Source organism: Delphinus delphis, chromosome 18 (assembly GCF_949987515.2).
Source record: "Delphinus delphis chromosome 18, mDelDel1.2, whole genome shotgun sequence".
NCBI classification, from domain to species: Eukaryota; Metazoa; Chordata; class Mammalia; order Artiodactyla; family Delphinidae; genus Delphinus; species Delphinus delphis.
The window spans coordinates 14001233-14013961 of record NC_082700.1 but is presented as its reverse complement, the minus strand read 5'-3'; positions in this window follow the sequence as shown (position 1 = coordinate 14013961).

Below are 12729 nucleotides of genomic sequence, written 5' to 3'. Positions count from 1 at the left end.
TTTTATTTATTGTCAAGGGCTGACCTTCAATAGATCGCAGCTGTGCATAGTCTATTTAGAGAGCTGTCTTTGCCCACTTTTGTCATGCACTATTGTTCCCTGCTTGTTCCACATTCTGATTGGAAGAAAAGGATTTAAATAATAATGAAAAGAATCAAGAAGAGGCAGGCTTTATCTCAACTAAAGAAGGAATTTTATAATGATTAGAGCCACCAGCAACGAATGGGTTATCTTGGGAAGCTATGGAGGTGGCCGAGGTATCGGAGAGATGGAAAGAGAAATATGACCTTTGCAGCATTGTAATCCTGTGACTTGAAAAGGTCCAATAAATAGTAGGGTCCCCAAATTTTATAATTTGACTTAAAGTTACTCTATGAGTATTTGTGTGTAAGTTTCCCAAGAGAAGTCTGTATTTCCACTTTCTCTACTGCTTAGAAATGCCTTAAATGCTTCTCCATTCATTAACCTCTCACTCTACCCCTCTTCATCTACAACTTTTGGAAGAAAAAACTTATTATATTTGGATACTCCAACCCCACTCATCCTGTGATGAAGAAGCTGAATCACAAACAATGTAAGCCTTCCAATTTATTACCGAGACAGCCACGCCTAGAATCCATATTTCCTGCCTCCCAGCCTAGGTCCTCCCAAATAACCATAGGTTGGCATGGTCATGAACGTGTGTTTATGTGTGCCTGAAAGTTGTATGTGTGAATGCGTATGTGAGTTCGGTTCAAGGGTGTGAAAATGGACTTGTACCACTTTATTCATGAATACATGTGCCCAGGAAGAGGCGAGGCAATGGGCCAGTCTAAACTGGCACACCGTGGGGAATGCTTGTAGTAAGAACTGGGTAAATAAGTGAATAATATGTTTGCATAACAACCACTTACATGTCATCAAATCTATAAAAGAGACAGGGAAAGCTCCTGAAATCTGTTTAATTCCTAGTATTCCCAGAACAAATCTCGATGATTCTTGATGATATTAAGAAAATAAGTATTTCTTTTATACTTTCCCAAATCCAAGAAGTTTCTGGCTTACAATATTCCCAGAGTTGACTCTGAGATCATATGCTATGCTGATCCATTTATTCTTAAATATTTCTATGTATTTCCATGTCTTCCAGATCCCACTGACCACAGGAGTCAAGGATCTTGGGTCACAATCAGAGACACATTTAGCTGGAACCCCTAGCTTATTTTATTGGAGGTTTCACAGCATGGGTCCACCGATGGCTGCTTTGCTAACCTGTGCCGCCACCACGTCCTTGTCACAGGTACAATGGTCTCCTCATTCCCTCCGAGAATCGGTGGCCCATTTCTTAATATTGTGCAAGAAAGCTAGGTGTCCTCAGATTGCAGGGTCTTTAAGTGCAGGTCTCACCTCTCGGCTTCCATGAAAGGCGGTTTTTTCCTTTCAGGTTTAGAAACCTGGATCCAGTCTGTGTCCAGAAAGTTCCCCAAGATAACAGAGCTTCATCCTACATTCACAGGTCTCTTTACCACCCCAGATCTTGTGTCCCAACGTTAGGGGGATCCCCTGACTTCTCCCCATCTTGGAGTGATTGGCACCTTTCCAGTACACCCTCCACAAGTGCGTGGAACACAGCCTCTTTTTCTTCTTTTTGTCCCGATGCCTTTCACAGTTTATGTCAGGGTCTTTCATGCAGATACGCTTCTAGATGTCCATAGGGTGGGGATGGGGAAACAGACTTCCATCTCACTACCTCAGGGAAGAAGTTAGAAAGCTAAATACAACAGGCTTAAAATCACCCCGCGATTCTCACACTACTAGCTACGGGTCAAATACTAAGGAGATATCGATGAGATATCCGATCCAAGCGCTGGCTTGAGCAGTGTTTTCCTAACAATGTATTAAAATGTCCTTTTAAGATGTGGAGTTCTAGAAGAATCTGAGAGGAAGAGCCTACTTATTCTAGGATGAGCCTTATATTCCCCTGCACCCCCATTACACACACAGGTTTTGCCTTTCTTAAGCTTCCTGTCACCTTCTATTGTTTATTTCTGTTTAAAAGAACAGCCAGCTCCTTTTCCCCAAACGTTGGCAGGACAGAGGGAAATCGTATCTGCAGCCACTGGCAGGTCAGGCCAGCGTTGGCATGCTCTCATCCCCCTAATCTAATTCACGTTTGCTTCCCAGTGTTCTCTTAAACTTTTGAGAGCTGACATATCTTGCAAAATCTGTGCTCCAGATCCAATTTGAAATTTAACAAGCCAGACTTGTCTTTTGACAGAAAAAGAAAAAAAAAAAAAAGAACAAGAGACCCTTAACTATTTACATTCGTTTGCCATATCTCTCCTCCTCAGAGGAAAATTTAGAATGAAGGCAGATTCTTAAACCTCTTCCTAAGAGCAGATATGTCCAAATGTCTTTCTGGCATACACTTAAAAAAATCAAGTAAAAGGTTTGATGATTTTTTAAAAAGTGATCTATTTAGGTTCAAGAAATAGTCTTGCTTTTAAACTGATCGTCGTCCTGGGCTGTTTTGACATCTACCAACCTGTGCAACCAGAGAAATGAATGTTGTGTTTCCAAAGTACATATCACTTGGGATAAAAACACCCAATGTTAATGCATCAATCTCTCCCTGCGTCGCTCCGCCCTATCCCCACCCACGCACCTCATCATTCACAAGGGAAAACCCTATAATTAGACCGATGTGGCTTGTGCATGACATAATAATAACTAACATCGAAACTTGGCCGTGCGCCAGGTACTTTACATAGACTATTTCACTTAATTGATGGGTAGGATCGTGGCTATTTCCATGTGATGGAGACAGTTGATCCAGAGTGGTTAGCTCACTCGTCCGAGGTTAGCCAGCTGTGAAGGGGTGAAGCTGATATTCAAACCCAAACAACCTACTTCTAAAAGCAGCACAAACACCCCCTTAGCTCTCCTGTTTCTTACCAATCAGTGTCAGTTAACAGAGTGTTTTGTAATGCAACTCAGGGCAAAAACGGGGTAAGCGTATTTTATTTACTTATTTATTTTTGGCTTAAAAAATTTTTTTTATTGAAGTATAGTTGATTTAAAATGGGTTAGTTTCTGCTGTACAGCAAAGTGAATCAGATATATATATATATATATATATATATATATATATATATATATATCCACTCTGTTTTAGATTCTTTTAGATTCAGATTTTAGAATCTGATTTTAGAATTTTAGAATCTTTTAGATTCTGACCCATATAGGTCATTACAGAGTATTGAATAGAGTTCCCTGGGCTATACGGTAGGTCCTTATTAGTGGAAGCATATTTCAGTATAAGAAGTCCCAACTATTTAGTACTGGTTGTCAAAAAAAAGGAGGGGTCAAAATGACATGATAGGCAGAATATGAAGTTTTCTGCACGCTAGATGTTTTGGGCAGGAAATCAATGTGCACCGTGGTGAGATGTTTGACTGGATACCATAGGAGAGAAGTAGCTGCAGCCCAGGGTGAAAGCCTTCTCCTCGTAGCCCCATAAGCCTCCTACCCTCTGTAGGACTAAAACTCATTTTACTATTTTCCCCAGGCGTAGGAAGTCATGTCAGCCAGAAACCACTCACACCTGTTTGTGGCACAGCTGTAACTGGATGGAGGAGAAACATAACTGGAATTCAACACACTAGGTAGTAAGATTTATTAAATATGAAGAGACTGTTGAATCAGGGAGACCCAGGTTAAAGAGGTTTGGGATGCAGAGGTGGACAAAACAGGAACACAGGAGGGAGAACAGGTTAAAGGAGGAGTGCTTTGCAAGATAAAGAAAGCAGAGAGTAAGGAATGAGAGAGGTAGGAGATCTAGAAGTATCCACGTGGGACTCTTGGCAAAAAGCCTAGACAGCAAACACTGTAGTTGTGCTACAAGAAAGCTAGACCAAGGGCACAAAACCCACATCCTCTCTCCTTGGACCTGCCACTCGTTTCCCCCTCTCCCAACGCTTTCAATAAACAGCTACCAACCCTCAGGAGGGGCATTGGTACTCACTTAGGGAGAGGCATGTAAGGAAGCTGTCTCCAACACAACTCCAGGAGGGCGTCTACAAATACGCCCCGTGGGACAGAACAAGTAAGCACTAACACATGGCTCAAAAATATGGTCATTCTTTTGAATACCACCACCATTTCCATCGCCTAATTAGCACTTCAAATCTTTTACTTGTGAAATTTAGGACACATTCCAAAGAGTGAATAAGCTTATGTGTATGTATTAAAGGTAACAGTAAAGTGAACATCCATATAATCTACAGACAACTCTTGAAAAATAAAAGACAACCGGCACTTTGGATGCTGTATTTGTGGTCCCCGTGAATTCCTTCCCTCTCCTTCCCCATTCAAGCAACATTCTGAATTTTACTTAATCAGTGTGTTGTTCTTTTTTGTAGTTTAGTCACTTGGATTATCCTTAACAATATATTGCTGACTTTTTGAACTTTACATAAATAGAGTATATTGTAGGTTTTCATCTAGAATTACTTCTTTTATTCATTACCATGTTTTGAGGGCCACGCATGATGATATGAGTAACCGCACGTCATTGATTTTTTTCACTAATGTATAGTATTCCACTCCTACTATTAATAAACATTTGGTTATTTCCAATTTACATCACAAACATGTTGCTATATACGTACTAGATCTTATCCCCATAAGCAAGAGTTTCTTTGTATTATAGCCCTAGGTTCTGTCTAGCCCAGAACCCACATATTTGTTGAACTTTACTAACCAAAACCAAACTGAATATCCAATCAACTATCCATTGAACAGACACTATGATAAGTACTGAAAGGGGCTAAGTATAGGATGCAAGACAGCACCTGGAAGAGCATGGAGTCTTCCCAGAAGTGTAAATAAAGACAGGGAAGACGGTAAAAAAGGTTGAGAGGATGGAGAGAGTTTTCTTATGTAGAGGGAAAAGTGCTGAAAGGAGAGAAAATGGTGCCTTGGGTAGGTCAGTATAGCTGGAGTGTAGAGTGGCTATAAAGGGAAAGATGCAGGTGACAAGATACTGAAAGAGATAAGAAGAAAAAGAACTTAAAGGGCATTGTGATTAGTGTCATGTAACTCCTGGGTTAGGGTTAGTGTTTACGCATCGTTCGGGTCAGAACTACAGGTGACCGTACCGCTGAGTCAGAACCCATAGTCTCTGATCGTGCCTCTCTACTTGCTTGTTCTACTGAAGTCCCAGTATATCTTGAGGCCCAGCCCATTATCATTCTGCAGCAATAAGGTGCCTTAAAATTTAGTTTCTCGGAGTTTAGAGCAAGTAATTATATTGGTACTGTGTGAAATTAGAGTGACATCAGAATCACACTTTCGCTGACTAGGTAACTTGGATTCAATAGCTAGGTCTATGGTGGTGCTGGAGAATCTGTATTTTTTAAGTGCCCTAGGTGAGCTCTCTGATGCATATCCCAGCTTACACATCATTGTTTTTGGTGTGAGTTCTATGGACCAGCAATTACAGAAGTAAAGTTGATTTAGGGCAAGAAGTCGGGGACCCAGGTTTCAGGCGAGCTAACCATTTGAAGGGAGCAATGTTTTTTTAATAAAATAAAAGCAATGAGCTTGGGCTCATCAAAGTCCTTTCCGCCTTGGAAATTCTCAGGTGCAAGGTAGAACGCAGAGTTTTTCAAAAGCATCGAGATTCATGGTGAGGCAGGGAAAAACACAACTTTGGGGCCAGACAGGTATAAGTGTGAACTCTGCCTTAGTTATTTATTATCTGCGGGACCAAGGCCAGATTATAAACTTCTCTGAAACACAGTGTCTCATTTGAAAAATAAGGATAATATTGACTCTCTCTTAAATTTGTTATAAGATTGAAAGCAATAATAACATTGGGATAAAAGTGGTACTTACTCCTTGGGGTTGATGTGACATGGAAAGCAGTTAGAATTGTCCATACACAAGGGTTTGTTGTTATTATTATTTTATTTTATGATTATCTTAAAGACTGCACAGTGTCAGGCACATATTAGATGCCCATAAATGTTAGTTCCTTTCTCTTTGCCAGCCCTCTGTATATTTAATCTACTGAAGGACTTTACATAGAAAGGTCCTACACTCAGTGAAGGTACTGAGTTGGTTTTAACTGGCTGAGCGATTTTGAATTCTTCCATTATCGCTTCCAGTTTATGTAAATGACTTATTTCTTCTCTCTGTTGCAAGTCCTCTTGACTGTGATAGGGAGCGCAATGAACTTCACGCCCCATTCAGTACATAAAGCTCATTCCCTGAGCCTTGTTCATCTGCTGCCTTACAAGCTGGGTGCTCGCTGCTGTTCCTGTGGGTAGGATAATCAGCTTGCCTGTGGGAAGTGGCAGTCGTGGAAGACCGATGAGTATAATGTGGGATCTGAATTAATATCAGCTACTGCCAAATTAAGAGTAAAACCACAGAAACATTTTTCTAAGCACAAACAGGTTAGAGTCTTGACAATGGTGTTGGTAATTAACCCGTGGAGAGTTACAGATGGCCAATGACGTTGATTTGAGCTGACTCAATTACCTCTAGGAATGTGCTACCCTGGACCTTAGAGCATATGAATGGATTTTCACCATCATTTCCTAGAGGACTGATTGCATGCTACTTCAGCAAACATGAGGATATAACCGAGAAACGTAAACTAGAAAATCTTGACACTGGAAACCCATCTGGCCCAACACTCATTTTAAAGATAAGGAGACTTGAGGTCCACAGAAGTTGGATGTTCTCATGCCAGTGAATCATGGGTATAAACATTTTATTTACACAAAGGTAGGTAATGGAAACTATAGAATAGTTTTTGCTGGAACATTTAAAATCAGAACATTTGGGAATTGGAAATTCTACATCCATACACAAATATATACAAACGTTTGTTGTGTGTGACAGAGAATATCTGGGATACTGGAATTTATGTGGGCGCAACGAGCAGACTATTTGAAAACACAATGCCCCAGAAAATCTAGAGTGTACTGTCATGATTGTCAAAGACTACCCATCTTACGCGTACTGAGAAGTAGGATAACTAAGTAGTCAGGCAAGTGAACTTGGGATCCATACGACTTGGGTTCAATTAGCAGGTCTGCCTCTTACCAGTTGTGTGTCCTTGAGCATGTTACTTTTGTAGCTCCACACCTCAGTGTCCATATTTGTGTAATGGGATAATAAAAGTTGACATCTACCTCATCTAAGTAACATTAAATGAATTAATATAAAGTATTTAGAAGTGTGTCTATACACAATAAGCACTACAGAATACGAGCGTTCTACTTATATTTCAGTGATATTAACTGGAAGCTCCCAGTTTTCAGTTTCAAAGCACTCAACATCGGGCTTCCCTGGTGGCGCAGTGGTTGAGAGTCCGCCTGCCGATGCAGGGGACACGGGTTTGTGCCCCGGTCCGGGAAGACCTCACATGCCGCGGAGCGGCTGGGCCCGTGAACCATGGCCGCTGGGCCTGCGCGTCCGGAGCCTGTGCTCCGCAACGGGAGAGGCCACAGCGGTGGGAGGCCCGCGTACCGCAAAACAAAACAAAACAAAACAAACAAACAAAAAGCACTCAACATCTCATGAGCTGGTGGAATGGAATTTCAGGGAATGGGGCTACAGAGGCAGAGCCCAGTGATATGCTTTCCATGGATTGTTCCTATTTTGGGAAAAAATTGTGCTTCCCTGGTGATCGTTTACAGTCCTGATTTTATCCTTTTCTTTGAAAAATTCATTTCTAATATAGTTCTACTCAAATCTGTTTTTCATAGTAATCAAACTTATCATTAATGTTCCTTGCTAGGGTCATGGGGAAATTTTCCATTATAACACGTGGTAATTGAAACCAACATTCTCATCTTTTGTTCTGAAGAATCCCTGTTGTAAATGTGCCCACTGTGTCTCTTCTTCTGTTGCACACACACCTCCCGACCCCAGCCAGCCAGTCTCAATGCACCACTTTGCTCTTCCCATATCCCATGTATGTTTTAAACATACCTTCTTTTTCTATAAGCAAAACTATCATTGTAATAGCTTTGGGGTTACCTATTTGATAATGACTCAAGGCATGGTCAGATTAAGACCTTTCCCAATCTCTAGCAAGACCGTGGGACCTCTCTAACCCACACCACTCCTCAAAATATTTAATTCAAAAGAAAAAGAATATTACACCAGAAAGCTCCCATAACAAAGTGCAACTAAATTCTGATTTTTTTTCCCATGATGACAAGTTTAGTGGTATTTTAACATCGTGTAGAAGTTTTTTAAGTATAAACTTTCCCATTTTTGATATTCATGTCTTCTGGGAAATTCTTAGCCAAATTTCCCTTTATTGAACCTCAAACTTCTTAACATTTACCAGGCTGGCATTAAATTTTCCCTTCCTGTGGGAAATAAAAGAAATCAGCAAATGGAGACTGCTTACTGTACTAAAATAAATCACACAATGAATTTCTATGAAAGATAAATTTCTCATTATTGCAACAAATAGATTAGATCATACTTGCAGAGTTCCTATGAGAAATCACTGCACAAAATTGTGCTGGCTTGCTGTGTAATATTACTTAAAAAAAAAAAAATCCTGAGAGGAATCTGTTCGTTGTTCTAGCTTTAAAGGAGGTAATGAGGTGTTTGTTGGACTTTACCATGTCCAGTCATTTATACTCCAAGAGAGGTTAGAAAATGGGCCCAAATATGGACTTCATCTGGAAACAAATGTTTTGTTATGTCAGACCATTTACATATGCATCCTAAACATCTGGGGATACATTGCTCCTTGGATACATGAAACTAAAGGAAAACTCCTCCCACTGGAGGGCTGAAACCAGTGTGGTAACATGTTGGTTACATGCTGGCATAAGGTTGTATAATAGTGTCTGGAGTGATTAGGATTGACATATACACACCACCACGTGTAAAGCAGATGGCTAGTGGGAACCTGCTGTATAGAGCAGGGAGCTCAGCTCCGTGCTCTGTGGTGACCTAGATGGGTGGGAGGGAGGTCCAAGAGGGAGGGGATATATATATACAAATAGCTGATTCACTTCATTGTACAGCAGAAACTGACACAACATTGTAAGGCAACTATACCCCAATTAAAAAAAAAAAACTAAATGGATGTGAACAATAGCTCTATGACTGGTGGCTGGGTCTCTGGGGGTCCAGAATCTCCTGCTTTATTTATTTATTTTTGCGGTACGCGGGCCTCTCACTGTTGTGGCCTCTCCTGTTGCGGAGCACAGGCTCCGGACGCGCAGGCTCAGCGGCCATGGGTCACGAGCCCAGCCGCTCCGCGGCATGTGGGATCTTCCCAGACCGGGGCATGAACCCGTGCCCCCTGCATCGGCAAGCGGACTCTCAACCACTGCGCCACCAGGGAAGCCCCTATTTTTGTAATTTTATTTTTCAGATAGTAGGCCTAGTCAACAGGCCTGGTCTAGTTTGGGCAAGTTCCTAAATGGATGACTCACTGGTGCCTTCACAGGGACTTAGGGTGCTTTTTGCTAGAGTGGAGCCTGAGAGATGATTAAAGCAGGAGGAAGACCGTAAGACCGGACAAAGGTGAAGGAGGAAGCGGAAGAGGATGAGAGGGAAGGGGAGAGCGGGGAAAGGAGAAAGAGGAACAGAATCAGGAGGAGAAAAACTACAGAGAAGGCAGAAAATCTACTGAGTATAAATTAGGAGCTAGATACTGTTGTGACACAAACTCTTCCTGAAGTCTCTAAGAGGAATACATTGTTAGTCCCAATTTTATAGAAGAGGCACCAAGGGCTGAAAGTTCATTAATTTTCCCTGGGTCACGCAGGGGTTCTTTTCACAGTGATAATCTTTTTTGTTGTTGTTGTTGGGGGGGGGGGTTGTTATTGTTTTGGAGGGTTTTTTTTGTAATTTTTTGAAATATAGTTAATTTACAATGTTGTGTTAGTTCAAGCGTACAGCAAAGTGATTCAGTTATACACACACACACACACACACACACATATATATATATATACATATATGTATTCTTTTTCAGATTATTTTCCATTATAGGTTATTACAAGATATTGACTAGTTCCCTGTGCTATATAGTAGGTCCTTGCTGTTTACCTGTTTTATATACAGTAGTGTGTTTATGTTAATCCCAATCTCGTAATTTATCCTTCCCCGCCCCCACCATCCCCTTGGTAGCCATAGTTTGTTTTCTATGTCTGTGAGTCTATTTCTGTTCTGTAAATAAGTTCATTTTTATCATTTTTTTTTAGATTCCACATATAAGTGATATCATATGATATTTGTCTTTCTCTGACTTACTTCACTTAACATGATGATATCTAGGTCCATCCATGTTGCTGACAGTGATATTCTGTTTCTCTCTGTCCCCGTGAAGGATTCCCTTACTTCAGGCAGATTTCTTGATTCTCCCTTCTCTATGCCCAAGAGCAACTTGTGCAGTGATCTCACTGCTGTAAGTGGTAAATTACATTCCTTCCTCACAAGACCTTGGGCGGGAAGGGTTTCATTCATTCTCCAGGGCTGAGAAGAGAGGAAATAAGGGGCAATATCTAGGGCGGGAATGAAAGGTATACAAAGTCAAGTAGTAATGTGATAACTTACTTGAAAAAGTTAACAGTACTCTAATGAAGACTTAACTCATTCTTTTTTTTTTTTTTTTGCGGTACGCGGGCCTCTCACTGTTGTGGCCTCTCCCGTTGCGGAGCACAGGCTCCGGACACACAGGCTCAGCTGCCATGGCTCACGGGCCCAGCCGCTCCGCGGCATGTGGGATCTTCCCGGACCGGGGCACGAACCCGTGTCCCCTGCATCGGCAGGCGGACTCTCAACCACTGCGCCACCAGGGAAGCCCCTTAACTCATTCTTTATTACAAAAGGCTTACCCATAGTAAATCCAAGAAATAGTTTTGACCATTTTAACTTTAAAATAAACTTTGTTAGAAAGCACTTTCCCCAAACTTTTAAAAATAGTATTTCTCCTTATTTCTTTTTAAAGTTACTTTTGCTGTTTCACGTAAACGTAAATCAATCTACGCGTCTATTGGACTAAATTGTTACAAATGTTCTGTGCACCCAATTCAATTAAAACCACTGAACTTATTTTGCATGTGGCCTAAGGCAAGGAAACGTTGTTCTTATCTCTTTCTCTTCTAGAGAAGTACACTGGTCATCAGCAGTCACCATCTGTTTAAATAACATATTTTTATAAGAGATTTTAGAAAATGCTTGTATTCATTTGCTAGGGCTTCCATAACAAAATACTTTGGATTGGGTGGCTTAAACAACAGCAATTAATTTTTTCATAGTTCTGGAGCCTGGACATCCAAGATCAAGTTCTAGACTCCAACCTCCAGGTGAGAGCAGGGTTGGTTTCTTCTGAGGCCTCTCTCCTTGGATTATAGGTGGCTGTCTTCTCCTACCTGTGTCCTCATATAGTCTTCCATCTGTATCTTAATTAGGTCTGTGTCCTAATTTCCTCTTCATATAAGGACACCAATCATATTGGAGTAGGGCCCACCCTCCTGACCTCATTTTTAATTAACCACCTCTTTGAAAACCCTGTCTCCAAACACCTTCTGAGGTAAAAGGGGTGTGAATGAAAAATGTTGCCAGCCATATCAGCAAACTAAGGACGATGCCATCAAGCCATCAGTCACTACCGCTACCCCTACAGGATGGAGACAAACGGGCTGCTCACTGCCAAGCCCTCAACCACTGCAGCGCCCCCAGAGCGGTGCACCCTCAGGGGACTCAGGATGGGCAAGCACAGGATGCTGGCCCCAGGTAGCTAAGGTGCAGATCAAAACAATTACTTCAGTGAGCCCAGACTCTTGCCTCTACCCATACATAGAAAAAGCACTAAATTCATTGACTTGAGATGCCTGGTTTTCTTTAATTAACAGTCATCTTTTGATGTTCCGACTGCCTGGTCTTTATTGTAAAAACTCCTATATATCCCGGTTCCTCCCTGACCTCTTTGGAGCCGTCCCTCGGAGCTGTCTGAGAGGCTGCGTCCTGGGCTTGAAATCCTTGGCAAGTTGGCCCAATAAAACATAATTCTTAACTTTTAGGTTGTGCTTTTTTTTTTTCAGTCGACGGAGGTTAGAGCTTCAACATACAAATCTGGGGGTGGGGGATTCAGCCCATAGCGGTGCTTAATGCCATCTCCATTGCTGATATTCCTTCTGGTGGATGGCCCCTAAAAGAAGTTACTAACTGGGGTGAATGTCTCCACCCAACAGGGCACGCCCAACCTCACCCCCAGTGCACCCTGTATTGGGTGCTTAGGTTGGCTGAAGCCTGGCCATCCCAAATCTAGCTCTGTATTCTTACACGGAACTCAGGGATTCTGTGCAGTAAGGGATTAGGTTCTTTGGTGAGTACTTCTCCAAACTTACCCCAATGGCTTGAGCACCAGAGTTTGCATCTATGAATGTAATTAGCAAAATGGTACCTAATAAGCAACTTTATCTCAAAACTGTGAGACAAATATAGATATCTGCTGAGTAATGAGCCCTGTCCAGGAACTACCGGGCAGTGGTAATTGCTAAAACACGCAGAGCCCTGCATAACACGTACACACAGAGGAGCGTAGTTCCCTGATGCAGCTGGTTCACGGTGTCGGTAGAGGAGCGTCTCTAATTAGCGACCAGAAGCAGCCTGCTGTATTCTGAATGCCTCGGAAGAGGCCTGCTGTGTAAAACTGTCCCCTGAAATGATGGCATTGTCCTCTGTCTATTTGTGGTG